Consider the following 24,227-nt stretch of genomic DNA (forward strand, 5'->3'; position numbering starts at 1 on the left):
TGCGACAAACTAGAAGAAAAGATTCAGACTGGGCAGCTTTAATTAGGCCACAAAACTCATACAGGCAGGAAGCAAACAAAATTTAAAATACAAGAAATGAGCTTTATTCACATTTTACGCAGTTTCTGGTTTGTTCTTTAGTTTTAGGGTCTACTTGAATATTGTTTCATGCTTTAACAAAAAAGCATTATTTTTGTCATATAGTACACTGGAAAAAATTTAAAAACAAAACTTTTTGAAATATTTGTAACAGATTTTTTGGAACAATATACAATTTTCTTATTCTTTTTGTTTGTTTGTTTGTTTGTTTTGTTTAAACAGAGATAAATAACAAGTAAAATCACTCAACAAAAGTCCACTACTGATTTTTATCAGTTGGTTTTACAGCATTTTATGGCAACTTTACATTTTTTAAACATGCTTAGCAGATTTTTTTGAACAATGTGCTGTTTCCTTATTCTTTTTTTTGCTCGTTTCCAACCATTTCTAGAAAAAAATATTTATTTAAACATAGTTTTTTATTTTATTTTATATATTTTACCTGTTTTGGTCAATTACAGATAATCACCAATAAAATTACCTAAAAAATGTTATAATTTATATATTAAACATTTAAAAACAGCCACAACTGTAAAAGAAAAAAGTCCACATTTATTTTCTTTCGCAGGTGATTTTTACAGGCCTTTAATTGTAGCTTTACTCTCTTGAATATAATATGTTTTCTACTAATTTTAATATATTTATGGCATTTTTCTTTTACTCTTCAAGATTCTGTTGTTTGCCTGTATTTTAAAGGTGGTAAATATTGTATAAGTAATATTTTTGGTCTTTGTTATGTTTGTTTTGCACTAAATTACTATAAATTGATTAATAAAAACACATTTATGCTATATTTAAAGTCCATACAACAGGTTAGCTGTTCTTAAACAGATTTTTAACAGTCAGTGGAGTCTGTTTTTAGATATCCGGTGATAAATTAGAAATTTTAAGTTTCAATACGTCTTATATTTAAACCTAATCTGTTGTCTAATCTATGTGTTGGATTAATGTCAGACTTTTTCTTGTGTCTCATAGAAGATGCTTGTAGTTTTTTAACCACGATGATAAAATTCAGACTAAATTCTAAATGTTGTGTAGATTTTGTAAAGACAAGCTCACATTTCCTGTGTGTCATAAGTTAAATATTAGTTGTAAACATTATATCTGGAGGTTTCTGTTGTCTGCTGAGAGATTTGTGATATCTGTCATCCTGTTTGCTGCTAACAAGAGAAAAAGCTGCAGAATTTCACTTCCGGTGAGTTCAAACCCTCAGTTTGTGCCTGCAGGCGATGCAACAAACTATAAGAAAAGATTCAGACTGGGCAGCTTTAATTAGGCCACAAAACTCATAGAGGCAGGAAGCAAACAAAAAATGCAAGAAATGAGTTTTTAAATATTTTATGCACCATTACAGGTTCAGCTTTTTCTGCTTTAATGCTGAAAAACACGTTAAACACGTCACTACACCGGTCTGTCAACAGTACAATAATATTCAAAATGTGCTTTATTTACATTTTATGCACCATTACAGGTTTTTTTTTTTTTTTTTTTTAGTTTTAGAGTCACTTGAATAACGTTTCGTGCTTTAATGCTCAAAAATACATTATTTTTTTCGTATAGTTCACTGGAAAAAATGAAAAATCAAAACGTTTTTAACAGATTTTTTTTGACCAATATACAGGTTTTTTTTAAACAGACTTTCCCAGATTTACTTAAATACAGATAATAAGTAGTAAAGTAACTCAACAGAAGTCTAGTATTGATTATTCTCTGCTGATTTTATCTGCATTTCATGGCAACCATTACCTGAAATTTAAAAAAAAAACATTTATTTAAACATAATTATTTTTTATTTAATTTATAGATTTTGCCTGTTTTGGCAAATTACAGGTAATCACTAATACAATTACCTAAAAAAAGTTAATAATTTATATATTAACCATTTTAAAAAAGGTCAAAACTGTAAAAAAAAAATCAATATTTAATTTCTGTTTTGCAGGTGATTTTTTTTTACAGGCATTTAATTGTAACTTTACTCTCTTGAATATATAATTGTTTCTACTAATTTTAATATATTTATGATATTTTTCTTTTACTCACTAATAAGCTTCTATTATTTGTGATCATAGATCTGTTTGGGATTTGTGTTAATTACAGAGTTTTTGGAACAAAACTGGTTTTAATTCTGGTTAAACGGTGTCCAGCTGGTTGTTCCGGTTTCTTCCTCCTGGATAGTCGGATTTATCAGTCCTGTTGGTAGAAGATTCCTCTTGGATGGTCGGGTTCTAATAGTCCTCCTGTTGGTAGAAGATTCCTCTTGGATGGTCGGGTTTATCAGTCCTGTTGGTAGAAGATTCCTCTTGGATGGTCGGGTTCTAATAGTCCTCCTGTTGGTAGAAGATTCCTCTTGGATGGTCGGGTTCTAATAGTCCTCCTGTTGGTAGAAGATTCCTCCTTGATGGTCGGGTTCTAATAGTCCTCCTGTTGGTAGAAGATTCCTCCTTGATGGTCGGGTTCTAATAGTCCTCCTGTTGGTAGAAGATTCCCCCTGGATGGTCGGGTTCTAATAGTCCTCCTGTTGGTAGAAGATTCCTCCTTGATGGTCGGGTTCTAATAGTCCTCCTGTTGGTAGAAGATTCCTCCTGGATGGTCGGGTTCTAATAGTCCTCCTGTTGGTAGAAGATTCCTCTTGGATGGTCGGGTTCTAATAGTCCTCCTGTTGGTAGAAGATTCCTCTTGGATGGTCGGGTTCTAATAGTCCTCCTGTTGGTAGAAGATTCCTCTTGGATGGTCGGGTTCTAATAGTCCTCCTGTTGGTAGAAGATTCCTCCTTGATGGTCGGGTTCTAATAGTCCTCCTGTTGGTAGAAGATTCCTCCTTGATGGTCGGGTTCTAATAGTCCTCCTGTTGGTAGAAGATTCCTCCTGGATGGTCAGGTTCTAATAGTCCTCCTGTTGGTAGAAGATTCCTCCTGACCCGAGCAGATGTTCTGTGGTTCTTCATCAGCGTCTCTGCAGCTGATTGGTTTCACAGTTGGATGAACCAGATGTGTTCAGACGTGGTCATGTGACAGATTTTAGACGGTAGACGGTTTAGTTTTGGACATTTAAGAGTCCGTCTGCAGCAGAAACTGACCTGCAGCATCCCCATGTCCTCGTCTTCCTCCTGACATTTGAATAAAAGCTGCTTCTGGAGGCGACTTTCTTTCTTTCTTTCACGCTGTTTGATCTCCGTCCTTTAAAAACTCCTGACCAGAGTCTGGATTCACTCAGAGTCTCTCAGCAGCTCAGAAACTTCTGCTGAATTCAACCTGTTTTATTTGCAACAATAGAAAAATTCTGAGCTGTTTGTCAGAAACATGCTGTGTTTTTAGATTCTCTACATGTTCATACGGCTTTATAGTGAGATGTGAGTTTTGTTTTCTGCTGTTCTTTAATTGTTCTTGGTGCATTTATTCTTAAAGCTGTAATAGAAGCTGTTCTTATGATTCCAAACCAGTCAGCTCCTCGTGATCTGGCGGTTCTCTTCTGCTTTAGTTTGCATTATGAGTTCACTTTACATCTGTGCACAAAATATAGAAAATACATGTAATTATTTCACCACTATGATGAAATTCAAACTCATTTATTAATGCTGTGTGGAATTTGTAAAGAAATTAAGTTTAACCATTTAACCATTTTTGCATTTTCTGACATTTTTACAGACTGTAATTGAGTTTTTTGAAATATTTTTCATTTGCTTTCCATCAACATAACCCTTATATCTCAAATTTTAAAAATATGTACTGAGTTATGTCTGAACTACAACAATAAATAGCTTAAAAGTGCAATAAACCTAAAAAAGAACAGCAAAAATTAGCAACAAGTAGACACAAAACAACAACAAATCTTGATGGTGTTCAGGCTAATCAGAGAAGCAGCTCTAAAGGTGGATATGAGCTGTATTTGGTCAGAAACCTTGTTTAACCCTCCTGTTGTCCTCATTTATGGGCACCCAAAGATATTGTTTCATTATCTGAAAAAAAATCCCAAAATTTATCTAAAAATTTCCCCAAATTTCTGAAAATTTGCAAAACCTTCAGGAAGAAAATTCCAATAATTCCTTAAAAGTTTCCCTTAAAAGTTTTATTTTAAAAAAAAAAAAAAAAAAAATTTGGCAAGAAAATTCTTGTAAATATTTTCAAAAATGAGTAAAAATCTTCCAACAAAGCTAAAAATATCTAAAGTGATTACATATATATCAGTAAAACTTCTAATATTTTATATAAGAACATTCACAAAAAATGTGAAATTTGCTGGATTTTGGTTGATTTTTCTGTGAATGTTCTGAAGAAACATTTTTAACATTTCTTTTTTTCCACCAAAAAAATTTCAAAAATTTCCCAAAAATGTTGAAAATATGGACATCAGAAGTTTCACTGTGAAAATATATTTTTTTCCCATATTTTCAAACTTTAAAACAGGTTAATTTTGACCCGCCACACGAGGCTTAAAACTCCAGAACCAGAAATACAGTTTATTTTTTACAGGATGAATATTAAAGATGGAGTTCCTGAGATGAAAACAGGATTTAAGACCTACCACTGTTCCAGTCCTCCAGGACATTTTCTTACATTTCTACAGACTGTAGAGGAATTTTTTGGAGTATTTTTAATTTGCTTTACATCAATATAACCCTTATATCCCAGCTTTTAATAATATGTACTGACTTATGTCTGAACTAGTACATAAATTGCTTCAACGTGCAACAGACCTAAAAAAAAAAAAGAAAATCATTGTTGTTTTGTTCACATATATTTCAAAACAAACCCATCAGTGCAATGAAAAAGCTCTGAGACCTGGTGAATGAAGAAATGTCAGTGGAACTCCCCAGGTTTATATGCAGAGAGAATGATGGATCTATCTGACCTGGTTTAAATCTACCACCAGGCAGATATTAATATGCTATCGTAGCCACGCTGGGCTCCACAGGGTTCATAGTTTTCCACATCTGTACATACAAACTCATACATACTGGTGGAATATCTTGAGGTGTAGAGTTTTATTTTTGCATTTTTATCCTCCACATTTGAACAGTTTAGTTATATTCCTAACCCTGTGATTTATTATATCCATGTTTTTGGAATCAGCTTGAAGTGGTGGCTGAACTGAACCGTATTAAATATATTATATATATATTATATATGAGCAGAGCAGCTTCTGAATGCTGCGTTTCCACTATTAATCACCTGCTTCATACATGGAGCTCCCCGTGTGACCCACTTTGGTGCAGGTGTAGCCGGTAAAATATCCACTCTATATCTGGGTCAGTCCATAAAATAATCAATCAGAACATCCCATCTACCTCACCTCTCACATATCAGCTGGTTCTGTCAAAACATGCCTGATTTAGAAAGTCGTTTTTTCCACAGAATGAATCATAGAACATGATTCTGGTATCAAATGATCTGAAAAAGGATCCTTTCATTGTCTAGAATTTCTTCTGCTAAAATGAGCCTTAACGTTTACCCACAATGCACTTTTTAAAGTTTTCTTCAGCCTCATATCATCACATTCCCACCTCTGTTCTTCACTGTCAGGACTATGCATTCACTGTGATAGTCCTGGTTAGAGGAGACACAAAGCAACCACAAATAAACACAAAACAACCACAAATAAACATAAAATGACCACAAAAACACACAAAACCAGCCTTAACATTTCCCCAGAAGTCACTTTTTAAAGTTTTCTCTGGTGAATTATCAGAAACAAGAAACACATCCAGGGAACCATTGATTGTTTCTAGGACTCTAAACTGTTCAGACTAGGATACATCCCATAATACTGATGATCACACTAGGATACATCCCATAATAGAATTTTCAAGTTAACTTCTCATCTGGAAGTTTTAATAATAATGTGCTTCCTTTAAGTTACTTAGTTTGAAATTGTTAAAAACCGAATTCCTCTGGTTTGATGGGTTCAGGTCTTTAATGTTCTGGTTCCTGTTCAGGTGTTGAAGGTTTCCTTGGTTTTGGTTTTATGAATCCTTTAGAAAATCCTTCAACTCTGTGGCTTTTATTCACGCCTTTATTGTGTTTTCAAAACATGTATTTCCAGTTTTTCCTTTTAGACACATTCCAGTATTTCCCTGTTTGTTTTTCATCCAGTTCTTTCCAGAAATTTGAGTTTAATTTACAGAAATCATGACCGACATTATTACATCAAACCAGCTCATGAAAATAATGTTTGCAGCTTCATCTGAATGAATGACTGGTTTAGATTCTTTTTAGGTCCCATTATTACGCCTCTTTAATTACTGTCCCCTGTCGAGTCGCCACCTTATCGCGGTGGAGGGGTTTGAGTGTCTCTGTGGTCCTGGGAGCTGTGTTGCCTGGGGCTTTAGCTCCTGGTAGGGTCTCCCAAAGCAAACTGGTTCAGGGGGAGGGACCAGACTAAGAGCAATTCAGAAAACCTCTATGAAAGAACAACAAGATGAAGCCGCCACCTCGCCCGGGTTAGGGATACCGGAGCCTTCCCCTGGAGCCAGACCTGGTTGGGGAGCTCATCAGAGCACATCTGGTCTGGCACGCCTTTGGGCCCCATGGGGCTCGTGGGGCACAGCCCGAAGAAGAAACACGGGGCCCTGTAGACCCACCACCTGCAGGGCAAGAAATCGGGGTCTGGTGCTATGCCCACCTGGGTAGACAGGATCGGGTGCCTGGGAGCACCGCCCCCTGGTGGCGTAGACCAGCTCTGGGGATGTGGAACGTCACCTCACTGGAGGCAAGGAACCTGAGCTGGTGGAGGTGGAGCTAGATATAGTTGGGCTCACCTCCACGCACAGCAAAGGTTCTGGAACCAGAATCCTGGAGAGGAGTTGGACTCAGGGTGAGAGGCTCTGGGTGGGTGTGGGGATACTCATGAGCCCCTGGCTGAATGCTGCTTTGTTGGAGTTCTCCCCGCAGAACCAGAGGGTCGCCTGTCTGAGGATAAACTCTGACTGTTGTCTGTTCTCATGAACCGAACAGCAGCTCAGAGTATTCGGCCTTCTTGGAGTCTCTAGGTGGTTCCTGGAAGAGGGACCACCTGGGGACTCCATAGTTCTCCTGGGGGACTTCAACGCTCACGTGGACAACGATGAAGAAACCTGGAGGAGGTGATTGGGGGAATGGTCTGATCTGAACCTGAGCGGTGTTTAGTTATTGGACCTCTGTGCTAGTCATAGATTGTCTATAACAAACACCACATTGGAGCAGAAGGCTGCTCATAAGTGTACCTGGTACCAGAGCACCTTAGGCCAAAGGTCGTTGATCGACTTCGTGGTCGTATCATCAGACCTTCGGCCGTATGTTTTGGACACTTGAGTGAAGAGAGGAGCAGAGCTGTCAACTGATCACCACCTGGTGATGAGTTGGATCCGATGGAAGACTGCCAGACAGACCTGGTAAACCCAAGCATGTACTGAGGGTGAACTGGGAACATCTGTGGAGGACCTGTCCATGGGGTTTTCAACTCCCACCTCCGGAAGGGTTTCTCCTGCATCCCAGGGGAGGTTGGGGACATGGAGTCTGAGTGGTCCATGTTCAAATCCTTCATTGCAGAAGCAGCTGTTAGGAGCTGTGGCTAGGTACCTGTCGTGGCGGCAACCCAAAAACCTGCTGATGGACACTAGCGCTGAGGGAAGCCATCAGGTTGAAGAAGGAGGCCTTCAGGGCCGGGCTGGCTCGGGGGTCTCCTGAAGCTGCTTACAGGCACCGGTTGGCCAAAAGGGCTGCAGCTGCGGCAGTAATAGAAGCTAAAACTCGGGTGTGGGAGGGGTTCAGAGAGGCTATGGAGAAGGACTTTCAGTTGGCCTCAAGGAGGTTCTGGCAAACCGTTGGATGGGGAGGGGGAGGCAGGGCTTTGGTCAGACTGTGCACAGTCAGGGTGGAGAACTGTTGACCCATACTGGGGACATTGTCGGGCAGTGGAAAGATCCCTTTGAGGAACTCCTAAATCTGGTAAACATGTCCTCTGTGAAGGAGGCAGAACCTGTAGACTCGGGGAAATCTTCCTGCATATCCGTGGCAGAGGTCAACGAGGTAGTGAAGAAGCTCCTCGGTGGTGGCAGGTGTGGATGAGATCCTGAGATGCTGAAGGCTCTGGACATTGTTGGACTGTTTTGGCTGACACGTTTCTACAATGTGGCGTGGGCATCGGGTACAGTACCTGTGGAGTGGCAGACCGGGGTGATGGTTCCCATTTTCAAAAAGGGGGACCGGAGAGTGTGTTCCAACTGCGGGGGTATCTCTAGTTGCAGCCAGGGTGAGGGGGGTGTCTGGTTTGGGGACCTCAAGATCGCATCTCTGCTTTTAGCAGATAATGTGGTTCTGTTGGCTTTCTCAGACCGTGATCTTCAGGAGCACTGGAGCGTTTTGCAGCTGAGTGTGAAGCGGCAGGGATGCAGATCAGCACCTCCAAGTCTGAGGTCAGCAGTAATGTGGGCGTTGTACAGAACCGTCATGATGAAGAGGGAGCTGAGCTGCAAGGAGAAGCTCTCAATTTACTGTCCATCTACGTTCCAACCCTCACCTATGGTCATGAGCTCTGGGTAGTGACCAAAGAATGAGATCGTGGATACAAGCGTCCGAAATAAGCTTCCTCCGCAGGGTGGCTGGGCTCAGCCTTAGAGATAGGGGGAGAAGATCAGACATCCGGAGGGAGCTCAGAGTAGAGCTGCTGCTCCTTCACCTCTAAAGGACCCAGTTAAGGTGGTTTGGACATCTGATTTGGATCCTTCAGGGAGACTTCCTTTGGAGGTTTTCTGAACATGTCTGCCTGGGAGGAGACCCCAGGGTAGACCCAGAACCCGCTGGAGGGATTATATATCTCATCTGGCCTGGAAACGCCTTGGGATCCCCCAGGAAGAGCTGGAAAGTGTTGCTGGGTGGAGGAACGTCTGGAATGACCTGCTTCATCTGCTACCTCCAATGGATGGATGATGGACGGATGGAGGGATGGATGGATGATGGATGGATGGATGGATGGATGGATGGATGATGGATGGATTGATGATGGATGGATTTAATTACTGTGAGTGTTTATTACCGCACTTCAGCTTTTTTCCCTGGGACCATCTTTTCTTGATTATGCAGTTTTTGGTCATATTTAGCTAATTGTTTAGCATTTCCTGACCTTTTTATAGCTCATTTCTGTCTAGTTTCTGCTATATTTACTCGACAGTGTGACGTTCTGACCCACATTTGCTGTAAACAGGAGTCAGACTAATGGAGATCAGGTCCGTGTTGTTGTGATTGGAGGCCAGGTTAGCTTCAGAGCATGATGTTGGAATCTGCATCGAGCAGTGAAATGTGAAATGTGTGAGCAGAAGCAGCTCCAGCTGGCGTCTCTGCTCCAGCATATGGAGAGATTTATTTTCAGCGTGTGATCGTACCTTCAGTTTGTTCCGTTTGTTGTAAACCCTAAATGAAAGTATTTGTTCATCCACAGTTAAAACCTAAAAACTCAGCAAAGAACAGGAGAACGTCCCTCAGGATGGAGTCTGGATGGCGTTTAGATGAACCTCAGAGGATCAGAGGATCAGTCACAGCAAATCTTCCTCCTCAGGTGTTCCTACCTGGACTAAAAAAACAAAAAACAAAAAACATCACAGCAGGAAACAGGAAGCAGAGAAACACAGCGAGACTCATGATTTCATGATTTCCTGATCTGACAGTTTTCTTCTCAGGGTGGAATCATTCAACTGAGCTTCTGCCTGGAAGATCTCATAGTCTGAAATTATTCTGATGGTTAATGAGAGTCTGACTCACCTCTCACTGGAATCATCCTGCTGCTTAATGATAATAATAATAATGATAATAATAATAATGATAATAATAACAATAATAATAATAATAATAATAATAATAATAATAATAATAATAATGATAATAATAATAATAATAATAATAATAATAATAATAATAATAATAACAAATAATAACCAGTAGACAACAGAAGGCCAGTCAGTCCAAACAGACAAACTGAATTAAACATTTTTATAAGAATTTAATAAATTAATAAACAACATTCGATAGAATAATAAAGGAAAGTTGAATAAAATAAAATGTAGGATAAAACAATAAAAACAGGGATAATAATAATAGTAATAATAATAATAATAATAATGATAATAATAATAATAAGAAGAAGAAGAAGAAGAAGAAGAAGAAGAATAACAGTAAATAAATAATAATAGTAAATAAATAAAATGAATAAAGGTTAAAAGAGAAAAAAATGTACAATAAAATAAACAAAGAAAAAATAGACAATAAAAATAAGCAATAAAAATATAATTTTAATTTAAACTAAATAAATATAAATATACTAATAGTAGTAGTAATAATAAATAAATAAATAAATAAATAAATAAATAAATAAATAAATAAATAAATAAATAAATAAATAAATAAATAAATAAATAAATATAAATATAGGAATAAGTAAATTAATAAAGGGTGAAAGAGAGTAAAATAAATAAACTAATGAAATTTAATAATAAATTAGATGATAAAATAGAGGCTAAAAATTAAATTTAAATTTAAAAAAGCAAGGCTAAGAATAACAAGAGTAGGATAGTAAATCAATAAAATAAATATGTGAATAAATAATAAATAAATTAAATGGACAAATGAAATAAAAAGAATAAAGGTATGAATCAATTAGATGATGAAAAAAAGTAGTTTAAAAGCAAGGCTGAAAATATTCACAGTAGTAATAGTAGATAAATAAGATAAATATCTTAATAAACAAACAAATAAATAAACAAACAAACAAATAAATAAATAAATAAATAAAGGATAACGAGAACAAAATAACCAAACAAAATAAATAACATTTAAAATCAATCAGATGATAAAAATAGATGATAAAAAAGTAATTTAATTTAAAAAACAAGGTGAAGAATAATGATAGTAATGATAAATAAATAGAATAAATTTGAAAAAAAGGATAAATGAATAAAATGAAATAAATAAAATCTAAAAATCAGTCAAGTGATAAAAATAGATGATAAAAAATTTTAATTTTAATTAAAAAAAACAAGGCTAAAAATAATAATAATAATAATAATAATAATAAATAAATAAATAAATAAATAAAATAAATGGATAAGTAGCCAAATAAGTACAGGGTAAAAGAGAAGAAAACAAACAAATAAAATATATAAATAATGATTTAAAAAATAACATTTAAATTTTAAAAAACAAGGCTAAGAATAATAACAATAGCAGTCACAGTATATAAATAAAATAAGTATTTTAATGCGGAAATAAATTAGATGTAAAAGAAGAAAATGAAAAAAAAAATTATTTGTTTAAAATCAATCAGATGACAAAAATAGACAATAAAAAATTACATTTGAATTAAAAAAAGCTAACAATAGTAATAATAATAATAATTAAATAAAATAAATCTGTAAATAGATAAATTAGGGCAAAACATAAGAAAATATACAATAAAATTAACAAGAAAGCATCAGTTTGTTGATAAAAATACAAACTAAACAATAAATGTAAAAAATATAAAAAATTTAAATAATACTTGACAACATCACATAAAAACAAGCCGATGCAAACGAGTTTTAAGAAGTGATTTAAAGAAAATTCTGCAGCTTCATCTCCTCTGCTCAGGGTTCAGGTCAGGGTTAGAGTTATCCTGGTCCAGAGCTCCATTACCTTTATTTCAGTCTCACCTGAGGATCAGGACTCATTTCTGATCAATAACTGTCAGACCAGTGGAGGCAAAAAAAACAGTAAATCTTCCAGATGCAAAATTAAAGCTGATTAAGACTCTGAACATGTTGGTCGGCCTGGGTTCTAGCAGGAACTCTCTGATGGAACCCACTGATGGAACTCTCTGATGGAAGTCTCTGCTGTCTAGTCTCACTTTCATTTTCATTTTCAGTTTCAGTCTCTGCTGTCTGGAAGGTCAGAAGGAAACTGCTGCTGCCAAACCGTCCATCATCTGCTTCTGCTTCGTTAAAACTTGCTTCTTTCTTCTCCTCTGTTGGGTTCTCCATGTTTTAGAACCTCACCTGTCTGCTTTTATAGTTTCATCCAGCTAACCTTGGAGCTAACGGTATTTGGCATCAGCTGGAGGAACAAACATCACATAAAATTAATAACATTTTAACAGCTTCCATCAGACTCTGTTTAAAGGATGCATCATGTGACCGAATGGACCAATCAGAAGAGGAACAGGTCATTATGACTGAGAGCTGTGAAGAAACGCGATAAATTATAGAAAATATGCAAATTAGCAGCGCTGCTAGAAAACTGCTGTGAGTTAATGCATTTATTTTCATCTGATTTATCTCAGGGTCCACGGCATCAGGAAGGAAAACAGAAAGTAAATAAACAATAATAGAAAAACAAAACAGAAAATAAATAAACAATAATAAACACAAACAAAACAGAAAATAAATACACAATAATAAACACAAACAAAATAGAAAATAAATACACAATAATAAAAAATAAAGAAAAGAGAAAATAAATAAACAATAATTAAAAACAAACAAAACAGAAAATAAATAAACTATAGCAAAAAATAAAGAAAACAATATAAATAAACAATAATTAAAAAACAAACAAAAGAGAAAATAAACAATAATTAAAAGCAAACAAAGGAGAAAATAAATAAACAATAACAAAAACAAAGAAAACAATATAAATGAACAATAATTAAAAAACAAACAGAAAATAAACAATAATTAAAAATAAACAAAACAAATAACAATAACACAAACAAAGAAAACAATATAAATAAACAATAATTAAAAAACAAACAAAAGAGAAAATAAACAATAATTAAAAATAAACAAAAGAGAAAATAAATAAACAATAATAAAAACAAACTAAACAACTAAAATAAATAGACACTCATTTTTTCTTCTCTTTACATCTCGTCTCTTATTACTTCCTGTTTACATCAGATCTTCTACTTTTATTCTCTTTTGAAACTCGAGAACATTTTGACTTTTAGACGTTATCAGAGTTTTCAGGTTGAGCTGTTTTTTAGTTGGACTCATTTTTTAGATTCTCATCAGTTCTTTTTTTTTTTACACAAACAGAAACTTTTAAATGAAGCATTTCTTCTGTTTTACTTCTGAACAGTTGTTGTTTAAATTTTATTTCCTGCAGTAAATCAGGAAATGTCACATCAGCGTTCTCTTTATATCCTTCATTATGTTCCATCCTTATAGCTGTGTTTACTGGATTAATGCAGGTTCAGGATGGTAAAACCAGTAGAACCAGTAAAACCATGATTCATGGACCAGTAGGTTTGTGGTTGGAGAACATGAAGATCTTTGTAGATGATTCATGGACCAGTAGGTTTGTGGTTGGAGAACATGAAGATCTTTTCCTCTGAGGCTCCTCCTCACCTGCAGGAATAAAACCGTTCAGCAGCAGCAGGAATCTGCAGCTTCCTGTCATCTCTGAAGAACCTCTGGATCTCTGAGGACTTTTGTTCCCCTCTGAGACCTTCTGTCACCTCCACAAATTAGATGTTTGCATCTTTTCTGGCCCTGCAGCTTCTCTGGCATTAAAAAGAAGCTTCTGACGGCTGAGATGTTAAGGCCACGGGCATCTTCAGTCCTGCTGCATGTGAAGGAAACATTCAGAAGGTAGAAAACAACCTGAGATGAACATAGAGGGAAATATTCAGAAGGTAGAAAACAACCTGAGATGAACATAGAAGGAAATATTCAGAAGGTAGAAAATAACCTGAGATGAACATAGAAGGAAATATTCAGAAGGTAGAAAATAACCTCAGATGAACATAGAAGGAAATATTCAGAAGGTAGAAAACAACCTGAGATGAACATAGAAGGAAATATTCAGAAGGTAGAAAATAACCTCAGATGAACATAGAAGGAAATATTCAGAAGGTAGAAAACAACCTGAGATGAACATAGAAGGAAATATTCAGAAGGTAGAAAACAACCTGAGATGAACATAGGGATCTACACGTCATCAGGATGATATTCTGCTATTTATATCATTTTTATGAAGAGATTACTCTCTGATGCCCCGCCCACAGCTCTCTCTGATTGGCTGTGTGTCACCAGTAACAATCAATCAGCATTAGAGTTATTGGGACAGGAAGCTGCTCAGTTTTACTAAAAACGTCTAAATAACACAGTTGGTTTCATGCTAAGCTAACGCTAACGCTGAGAGGGATGCCATGTTTGCAGTTTTTCTTGTTTTGTTTCTTGTTATTCTTTAATATCTCATTTGTGTCTCGCTTTTGTCATTTTATGTCTCATTTTTGCTTCATGTGCATTTTCTTCATGATTCTTTTTTTCTCCTCTGTCATTTTGTGTTTTGTTTTTGTCGTTTTCTGTCTTGTTGGTCCATTTTATTTATTTATTTTTCCATTCCCATTGTGAGTTTTCATACCAGCCTGCTGTTAACGCTCATATTCTTGTGTTTGGATCTATAAATGCATCAGATTTAGCTGTTTTTTTTTTAAACTTTATTTGAGAAAACTAATCATTATGTCATATTTTTGATGCATAATAAATAATACATTTATTACAGCGTGAGATCATTTTATCAGTTTTTTTCTAAGGGACAGACTTTAGCAGAGACACAATCTGCAAAAACTGAACAAAAAAACCATCAAAAAACATCCCCACAAATCAGAGCATTCATCTATATTAATCATCAATAATATTCATCAAAAATAATAACTGATAATAATCTGTATTAATAAACAGTAATATACGACAGGCTTCCTGTTGCTAATTAAGGGTTGGGACTGAATTCTGATATTAAACTAAATGTTTAAATTCTGGAGAATCCACATGTTTATAAATGAGGAATAAATAAAACAGATTTCTTCTTTATTATTTCTCAGTGGAATCGATGTCGTATACGAGGGCTTTGGGTGAATAAACAGTTCTGTAACCCAACTGAGAGACTAGAAGGTGTAAATATGAGAATCAGAGGAAGCTTCCTGCAGCTCTGGACATTAAACTGGATCAGAGTTAAACCTCCAGACTGAGTGGTTCTGCAGCAGATGAAGGGTTAAACCTCCAGACTGAGTGATTCTGCAGCAGATGAAGAGTTAAACCTCCAGACTGAGTGATTCTGCAGCAGATGAAGAGTTAAACCTCCAGACTGAGTGGTTCTGCAGCAGATGAAGGGTTAAACCTCCAGACTGAGTGGTTCTGCAGCAGATGAAGAGTTAAACCTCCAGACTGAGTGGTTCTGCAGCAGATGAAGAGTTAAACCTCCAGACTGAGTGGTTCTGCAGCAGATGAAGGGTTAAACCTCCAGACTGAGTGGTTCTGCAGCAGATGAAGAGTTAAACCTCCAGACTGAGTGGTTCTGCAGCAGATGAAGAGTTAAACCTGGAGGTCACGACTCGTCTGTAATGTCGGCTCAGAGATGGAGGATAATAACAGAGGAAGAAACCACAGTTTAGTCCTGAGGTGCTGGGATTCTGTCTCTCATTAAATGCGTTTAAAAAAAGATTTAATTTCCTCGTGACCTGAGTCCTAAAACTCCGCCCACGGGAGAAAAAAACACCTTGATGGTGACACGTTTCCCTCGTTTATAGTCGAGGATCCTCCGGAGGATTCCTGACATTAGCATTAGAACGTTTAAACTCTGCTGTTCTTTATTTAAAACAGATCAGGTGGTAAAAACATACAGTTATTATTATCACTATTGATTGCTTATTAATCAGTAAACTTTAGAAAACTGAGAAACTCAGTCAGGAACCAAAGATCCTAAATATAAGTTCTATTCATTCATCTATTCGTGTGTGTGTGTGTGTGTGTGTGTGTGTGTGTGTGTGTCTTTACTTTTCTCAACATCCGTTCATCTGATCCACTTCACTTTTGGAGGGTTTATTACTAGATAAATGAGGAAGTGTGCTGTAAAGTTTGAAGTCATTTGGATTAGCGGTTCTTGACAGCATAAAAAACAAAAACATTAGACAGCGACTTGTTGATTAGAAAATCTGTGAATCCCAAAGATGACGGCGTGCAGCTGAAGAACCATGTAGAGTTTAGGAGTATTTCAGCTGATCAACACTGGTAGAACTTCTAAACAAACACTCGAAGTGAAAGCAGTGAGTTTTGCACCGTTATTTATCTAAATGGAGTAAATCAAGGAATGTGTGTGTGTCTGTTCTTTTTTCTCAACATCCGTTCATCTGATATACTTCATATTTGGTGGGTTTGTTTCTGTAGAAGCGAGGAAGTGCTGTGTAAAGTTTGAAGTCATGGGGATTACTGGTTCTCAAGAAACACCAAATAAAACAAAAACAGAAGCATAAAATGACTGCCATGTAATTTCACTGGTTATAACAATGATGTATCACAAAAATGACTTTTCCTAGTCAGAGTATGGATTCCCTGCAGCTGAACTGTAAATAATAAATACATTTATATTTTGTCTTTACGTTAATGGACGTGTGTGAGTGAGAAAAAACTGCATAATTAATCATTTCTGTCATATTTTTTTACATTTCCAGTGATTCTCTTCAGTCCAAATCACTTCAGAGATAAATTTAATCATGAATAACACTGATCTTTTCTAGTTTATGGAACTTTTACTGTGATTAAATTCATCTTTGTGTTCTCTTGAAGGTGAGGCATCTGATAAATGGGGTTTATTTTTTAAGATGAATGTCAAAACAAAATGAGAAGATAATAAGATAATAATGAGACATGTTGTTTTTAAAATATTTATCAAGTAATTAAAAATGTTCTTCTGAATAATTTATAGATTGGTTGTTATATTATTTGCCTAATTAGAAAAAAACATTGTATTAATAAATAAAAGATGAGGATTGTAACTGTGTTATAATGAGAGTCGTTGGAGGGTTTGGGTCAGCGCTGGTTCTGGTTCTGGTTCTGGGTAATGAGGAACCGGTTAAACCCAGTTTTCTTGGTGGATGTAGACTGTGGAGGGTTTGGGTCAGGCTGGTTTTGGTTCTGCTTCTGGTTCTGGGTAGTGAGGAACCGGTTAAACCCAGTTTTCTTGGTGGATGTAGACTGTGGAGGGTTTGGGTCAGACTGGTTCTGGTTCTGACTGGTTCTGCTACTCAGGAACCAGTTAATTCCAGTTTTCCTTGTGTGTGTGTAAACTGGAGTTCTTTGTTTTGTCGGTCGACCTCCCAGAAAGCTGATGAACATGAAACCGAGCATCGACCCGTTTGAACGCTGGAGTTCTGCAGCCTGATTGAAATTCCTCCAGGATGTTGTTTTCTTCTTCTGCTGGTTCTGAAAATATCTTTTCCACTGTGGTCCTAATGAATGTAGGCTGGACTCAGAGAATCACTGTGTGGGTTCAGAACCAGGACTGTGGTGCATCAGACAGAAAACAGGTTCTATTTGGAGGAATATTGATTTAAATAGTCAAATTAATGCCGTTTACTCTGTTCATGCAGTTTATACCGCTATTGGGGGGCTGTGGCAGGTGGTAGAGCGGGTCGTCCAATGATCGAAGGGTCGGCGGTTCGATTCCCTCTCTGTCCTGGTCATGTGCTGTTGTGTCCTTGGGCAAGACACTTTACCCACCTGGCCTCCAGTGCTGCTACTCACACTGGAGTATGAATGTTGGTGGTGATCGGAGGCCGTTTGTAGCAGATTGGCAGCCACACTTCCGTCAGTCTGCCCCAGGGCAGCTGTGGCTACAAATGTAGTTTACCACCACCAGAGTGAGAATGTGTGAGTGAATGAATAATGGATTCATTGTAAAGCGCTATATAAATCTAATCCATTATTATTTATCTGTAACTGTAGGTTTAGATTTAGATCTGTATTTATCCACATTATATTTCATGCTGCTGTCATTTTGTTGGGACAGTTGCATATTAGACTTTATTTTCATTTTTCTGATTATCGTATCTGTACGTTTATTGACTGATTATTGAGAAATCAGGTGTGATGCAGCCTCGTCTCTCTGTCTGTCCTCTGTGGTCTCAGAAACGTCTCTTAACGAGCAAAAACTGACCAAGAACCAGGAAATTAGCTTCTCTCAGAATGGCTAAAGCTATGCTAACAGCCAACGGCTTGTGGCTAACAGCTAGAGGCTAGCGGCTAACAGCTAGAGGCTAGCAACTAACGGCTAGCAGCTAACAACTAGGGGCTAACGGCTAGCGGCTAAGCTAGTAGGCAGCCACACAATAACCTGAAAGTGAATCTGGATTTCTGCATTCATTTTTATCTCAGTACTTCTTCTTTGTGCAACGACAGTAAAGTTGAATCTATGCTAAGTTATGCTGAGCTAAGCTAAGTTAATATCACAGCTCCAATTGGAGAAATGTGCAACAAATTTGTTTATTTTGTCAGTTTTTACAAAAAAATTAAAAATACAAAAGAATTTAAAATGAAATGAAAATAAATGCAGCTCTAGTCACCCTTATTAATGAAGAAGTCTAGTTGTTAATGACACGTTTTCTACTGTTAAAACATCACATTTTTGTAAATATCTGCTCCAAATCTCGGTTATCAGTCTTTCTGGATTACCAATGATCAGCATCAGTGTCGTCCCTGAAACTAAACAAACACTCATGTAGATTAATGCACTTTACTGATGCTCAGCTGCATTCTGTTGTCTTAGTACTTGGACTTTAATATGCTAAGCTAATCTCACAGCTACAGTTACAGAAATGTGCATATAAATTAGTTTTTAATACAAAAAACACTGAAGAGTAGAGCTGATGATGTTAAATGAGGTTTTCATACTTTTGGATGTATTTGTTGTTTTATGTGACACGAGATGCTAACGCAGCTAATGGTACGTTCCATTAGAGTTCTCCAGAGGTTCTCAGTGTTTCTGTCTCCAACTGGACTAACGTGCACGAGGTGGAATAATGTGCACGAGGAGGAATAACGTGCACAAGGCATCTGGGAGAATCAGGAAGCACTAGATTGGAGCTGCAGGTTTTTAATTTTTTTTCAGTTTTTTTTCCATTTTTTTTTTTCAAGTTTTGAGTCTAAAGCAGCAGATCTGCCTTCATGGCCGCTGACATTTAGTGAGACACTAATCACTGACACTGTGTGTGTGTGTGTGTGTGTGTGTGTGTGTGTGTGTGTGTGTGTGTGTGTGTGTGTGTGTGTGTGTGTGTGTGTGTGTGTCTCATGGAATGGGCTGATATTAGCGCTGGTTAATTAAAAGCAGAGGTCAGAGGTCAGACTCTCAGCTCTCTGGAGAGGGAATAGATTTATTCCTTCTCCTGGATGGTTTTTACAGATGGAATAGTTCCTTTATTTTATTTTCAGTTTTCCAGATCTCACAGTGATCTAATGATGATTCTACTCCTGGTTTATTCACGGTGAACAGCAGGCTGATGTTTTCTGATCTTTGTGATTTAAACGCTGGAAACTGGATGACAGAATTAACTTCAGGTTAAATAATAATAATAATAATAATAATAATAATAATAATAATAATAATAATAATAATAATAATAATATTAATAATAATAATAATAATAACAATAATGGGTTGTTCCAAACAGTAAATTCTAGATTTACTGCCACAGAATTTCCTCTTCAGTTCCTGTTTCTGTTGAAAGTTGCTGTCTGCATGTTTATATCACTGAGAGCAGAAATGGCAGAAAATATTTAATAAAACACAGATCATAGGAGTTCATAGAACAACAACAATAATAAAAAATAAAATAAAAAATAGAAAAAGAAAAAAGTAAACTCAAGAAGAACACTGAAGAGATTTTCAAAATAAAAGAGTACAACAACACCAGATAAAATAATAAAAAGCCACATTCAAGTAAAGGAAAGAACAAGTGGAATAAAAGAAAAATATAGAGGATAAAACCATCAACACAAGCCAATAATAGCAGTAAAAGTAAAATTAATGCATAAATAAGTAAATTAAATATATATATAAATAAATGAAATTAAAACATTTAAAAACTAATTACACGATAAAAATAGGTGATAAAAATAATAAAAAAATAAAAATATAAATGTGAATTGTGTTAGTTTAGCTCCCAACAGGCCACCATGACAGAGACTTCTGGAGCAGTTAATGACCTCTGCTGACATGCAGAGAGAGAACTCAACTTAACATGGTATCAGTAATTAAGCAGAATAAATGTTCATTAATGGTTTCTATGTGGGACTAATAGGAACCAGAAAGATCAGCGACATAAATACTGGACTGTACTGATGTTTCTGGTTGGATGCTCAACTGCATTCGGCTGTTTTAGTACTTATACTTTACTAAATGACAGTAAAGTTGAATCTATGCTAAGCTGTGCTAAGCTAAGCTAATAGCACAGCTACAATTAGAGAAATTCACCCACAAATGAGTTTATTTTGTCAGTTTTAGCTAAAAAAAAATACCAAGTGTATTTGCGAATGACTGCTTTTCTGTTAAAACATCACATTTTTGTAAATATCGGCTCCAAATATCAGTTATCAGTCTTTCTGGTTTACCAATAATCAGCATCAGTATCGTCCCTGAAACTAAACAAACACTCATGCAGATTCATGCACTTTACTGATGCTCAGCTGCATTTTGTTGTCTTTGTACTTGGACTTTACTAAATGACAGAAAAGTTTAATCTATGCTAAGCCAAGCTGTGCTAAGCTATGCTAAGCTAATATCACAGCTACAATGAGAGAAATTCACCCACAAATGAGTTTATTTTGTCAGTTTTTGCCAAAAAAAATCCAAAGTTCTGAATGATAGATTCTTGATAATAATAGAGTAATAACTGATAAAATCTGATAAATAAATATAATTACTACCAGGAATTACTAACAGTAGATAAAACATGATGAATAAATATGAATATTACCAGGAGCTGCTAACAGCTGTCCAGGAGGATGTAGAGGATATTAAACATACATCCCCTCATGATATGTTCAGATATTTAACCACAAGATGACATCTGACAGTGAAATGCATTCATATCTGGATTTTATTTTCCAGTTTGATTTGGAGTCTGTTTGAAAGTTAGACTAGTGTGAAGGATCTAAACTCAGCTTCTCCTCTGCTGCTGTTAGCCGGTGGCTTTGTGCTGTTGAACCTCTAGATAAGGAACACGGTTCCTTCCTCTGCAGGCTGATCTGATGGAGGTGGAGCTGGATGGTGTTTATCCTCCAGCTCCACCTCCATCAGATCAGCTGGAGCAGACGTCTCAGAGATGCTCCGGCTTTAACTGGGCAGATAAATATCAGAGGTGGTGCTCTCTGGCCTCTGTGGCAGGCGTTAGAGTCTGATGTTAACGGACAGTCATTGGTTTACAGTGAGTCCAGCAGAGGGCCCAGCACACAGCCCTGGGGGACGCCGATGTTCAGGTGAGGGGGACGCCGATGTTCAGGTGAGGCGGACAGGTGTTTTCCCTCTCCATCTACCTGGGGTCTGCTGGTCAGACAGCTGGTGATGTATATAGAATAAACAACACATGGATTTAAATCCTGGAAATTAGTTTTACTGCCAAACACTGTAAAAATTCTAACTATTCAACCAAAAATACTAACTCTGGTCACTGACATTATTCACAGTTTTACTCATTTATGTAGATTAATACTTATTTTTCTCAGATTTTACTCGTTTTCTGTAATTTAACAAAACCATTTACTATTTTTCAATTTCAAAGTTAATGACAAGTATCTGTAAAACTACTGATTTTATTGTTGGCTGATAAAAATGCTGTAATATTACTGTCAAATGCTGTTCATGAACAAGTAGCAATAATAAAAATATACACATTTTAAGTTCCAAAATTATGCCTGTTTTTTTCTTCTTTTTTTCTTTTTTATGGTTAATGTTTTAAATAATTTTAATTAGTAAAGTAAAAAAAAAAAAAATCTTTACTACTTTTTTACCCTTAATATAAATAATGTTTCTTTAAAATACTGGACAATATCTGTAAGAATACTAAAAGTTTTTGCAGTAATGTGATTTTCAAATGTTGTAAAAGAGTAAGTTATTTAAAAACAAGAAAATAAAACAAATAAGCAATCTCTCTCTCTCCATATATATATATATATATATTTATTTATTTATAAATATACAGTACTTTTTTCCTGATCTGTAAAATAATAATTGACGCTGATTTAAAAACAGTAAAATTGTGTAATTTTATTGTAAAAATGGTTGTAAAACAATAAATTAGCAATTAGAAATATATTAACTTTTGATGTGAACATTATTTACAGTTTTAATGTAATTAATTAATTGTAATTAATGTTTTTGTGAATTCAGCGGATAACTGTAATTTAACAGAGACAGGAATAAATCAGTAAAATGAGAGAAAATCTTTCGTAAAATGATAGACTACTGAAAATGCAGCTGGAGGATTATTATTTCTGCCAGACTGATTGTAGATGTTTTAGAGAAGCAGATCTACGCAGCATTTCTGATCACAGACACACAAACTATTCAGAGACTCAATATTTCAAACATCTTCATCCTTCCAGAGCGTGAACTGAAACCGGAGTTTAATCTGCATTCAGAGCGACGCTGAGCTTTAATGATCACTTCTACTGAATATTCATGACTGTGGCCTTTAGGTCCTCAGCTGCTGCCTTCAGACCTCCTCCAGCCTCCATCACCCACAGAATGTGGCAACACACGTGCACACAAACAGCCGTGCACGTGCCTCTGTGTGTGTGTGGGCGTGCACGGAATAATCACTAATCGTCTCCAGCACTTGAACTCTGAATAGTTTGGCAGCCGGAGCTCTTTATCCAATGAGAGAAATAAATCAGAGATCCATAAACAAAGAAGGAACGTTTCAGAGCTTCAGAGCTCTTTCAAAATAAAACACTAATCAGAGCTTCATCCCTCAGAACGTTCCTGGTTCCTCCTTCAAAATAAAATAAATAATCAGAGCTTCTTCCCTCAGAATGTCTTTATTCCTGGACAATCTGCTGCTCTTTCTGAATAAAAAAACTAATGAGAGCTGGAGTATTTCAGCTCAGCGTCAGGACAAATGGAGGGACAGAGGAGATTCCGGCCACATTTCTCAGCATCCAGAGGAGGAAACGTTGAGACTACGTTTGTAGACAACCATCAGAAGAATGCTGCAGAGCTTCCACTTTACTTTAAATTTAATTTCCCTGCAGTAGTCGATTCAAACACTATCTGTGAAAATGCAAATGGAGGTTCTGTATGAGTGGATCTCCTGTAGGTTCAGAGATAAAAAGCTCTTTGTGTTCAGTTCTATTCTACACTGAATTAAACACTAAACGGTCTGCAGTTATAGAACATTAGACCATGTTCCAGCAAGCACCAGGTCCTTAAATCTTGTCGTAAATGACCCAAAAGCAGTCCCAGAAAACTCTTTATTCAATACTGGTACAAAATGACTCAAAATCTGTCTAAAATCATTTATAAACCCAGTTGAAATTTTTCCAAAACTACTTGAATTGTTGTAAATGACTTGAAATGTTTTGATAATGAATTGAAACTTGTGCTCAGTGACTGGAAATGTGTCCTAAATTACTGAAAAATCATCCAAACTGACTCAAACTTTATCCACTATGACTAAATATTTGTCCACAATGACTTGAAACCTGTTCAAAACTACTCAAAACTTCTAAAAACATGTTAAAATGGTCCAAAATTAGTTCAATCTGGTCCCAAACGACCCAAAAGATGTCCCAGTTAACCCTGAACAAGTCCCAAGAAACTCAAAGTTAGTTCAAAATGATTCAGTTTGAATTAAAAATGACCAATAATGACTCAGAATCTGTCCATTCTGTTAGATTCTTTGATTCCTGCTTTGAACACTCTTGTTATTCTCTGGATGAGCTTCATGAGGTAGAACCTGAAATGGTTCTCCAACAGTCTTGAAGGAGTTCCAGAGATGCTGAGCACTTGTTGGTCCTTTTGCCTTCACTCATCCCAAACATCTGGATTGGGTTTAGGTCAGGTGACTGTAGAGGCCAGGTCATCTCCATCATCTCCTTCTTGGTCAGATAGTCAGATATAAATGATTTTAGACAGATTTTGAGTCATTTTGTACAATTTTTGAATAAAGAATTTTTTTGGGGATTTGTTCAAGATCATTGGGGACTTCTTTTGGGTCGTTTGGGACCAGATTGAACTAATTTTGGACCATTTTAACATGTTTTGAGAAGTTTTGAGTAGTTTTGAACAGGTTTCAAATCATTGTGGACAAATATTTACTCATAGTGGATAAAGTTTGAGTCAGTTTGGATGATTTTTC

General features: G+C 36.2%; 1 protein-coding gene across 5 annotated transcripts in view; it reads left to right on the top strand.

The window, feature by feature from the left end:
* Window positions 1–24,227, top strand: part of negr1 (neuronal growth regulator 1) — a 234,287-nt gene that overhangs the window by 66,186 nt on the left and 143,874 nt on the right. The window lies entirely within an intron of this gene.

Source organism: Amphiprion ocellaris, chromosome 2 (genome assembly GCF_022539595.1).
Source record: "Amphiprion ocellaris isolate individual 3 ecotype Okinawa chromosome 2, ASM2253959v1, whole genome shotgun sequence".
Lineage (NCBI taxonomy): Eukaryota > Metazoa > Chordata > Actinopteri > Pomacentridae > Amphiprion > Amphiprion ocellaris.